The sequence below is a fragment of the Seriola lalandi genome, unplaced genomic scaffold (genome assembly GCF_002814215.2).
Source record: "Seriola lalandi dorsalis isolate HSWRI2012SDOR001 ecotype SW California unplaced genomic scaffold, Sedor1 jcf7180002054533, whole genome shotgun sequence".
Taxonomy (NCBI): Eukaryota; Metazoa; Chordata; class Actinopteri; order Carangiformes; family Carangidae; genus Seriola; species Seriola lalandi.
In genome coordinates, this window is record NW_019525086.1 from 69825 (window position 1) to 71090 (window position 1266).

A 1266-nucleotide genomic window follows, 5' to 3' on the forward strand; every position below is an offset into this window, starting at 1 on the left:
AAGAGTAAAAAAAAAAAAAAAAAGATAAGTGAGGAGTCGGGTACAGAACAGCAGTTCTATCGTTTCTCCCTCGAGCTCTGCAAATTCTTAATTGGCGAAATTCAAAAACTAAATTAAATATTATAAATGTCTGAATTGCCAGTAACATCTAAATTGAATTGCTGCACTGACGGAAACTCGCCCACGCTCCATTTGAGCCAAATGTAAGGATGAGCTCAGCAGATTGATGTAAACGGAGGATCCGGTCGCAGCAGCTCGTCGCTGCATCACTCAGAACACAGTGATGTCCCGACTCTGAATCAGCTCAAGTGTTATGGTTTGAATTCAGCTGAGGATATTACAGCAGTATTTCTCTAGAACAGGGATAGAAAGGAGTTTTCATACAGAATGACTCTGAATTGGCATGAAAAAAAAAAAATGTTGGTTAAACTTAAAACTTTCTTTTCAACAAAACCCTTCTGTAGTCAGTATTTCAGTTGTCTAGTTTGTACTTGTTGGTTCCTCGGTGACCCCGCATCATTTTGGACTTGAAATTCAATCGAGCCTAGAACCAGACTCCATGATGTTTTGGGAATTGATAACTTCCTGCGTCATTGTCCCATAATTTTTCTCTATTGTGCCATTAGGTTAAAAAACTCAGAAAAGATTTTGATTGGGTGGAACTGCAAAAATGTTTTTTTGTTCCCTGTTTCCTTATGAAAATGTGGCACAAGGTGTTTCAGCAACCTGTGTTCATCACTCTGTCCTCGACTGAAATACATGCAGGGCTGTAAAACTCAATAAATTGAACAGAAATTAACATCGTCTGTCGACTCTTCATTTTTCCTCTGATTGATTCTATCTTTTGCCACATGGTTTAAATAAATCTGAAATTACCTGATGGCCTGACCAAATTCTTGAGGAGGACCCTGAAAGCTCCAGCAGAGGTGATCAGTGTGTGTGTTCATTTCTATAGCAGATTTCATACAGAAAAGTACGAAGGACAAAAAGTGAGTAAAAGTGTATATATTTATTTATGTCACTTTTTTAAATATACAGTAAATACCAAAATACATTTTGAAAATAAAAAATGCTATTTGCTTTTATAAATCCAAATAATTCTGCATTTATTTATACTTGTCATTTCTTGTCCCTCCATAAAAAGGCAACTTAAAGGGTTTTACATCATGCATTAGAAACACAAATAACTTAAAACTAAAAAAATCAAAAGAATACAAAACCTTTTTAAAGGAAATTATTAAGTTAATAACAGACACATAAACACAA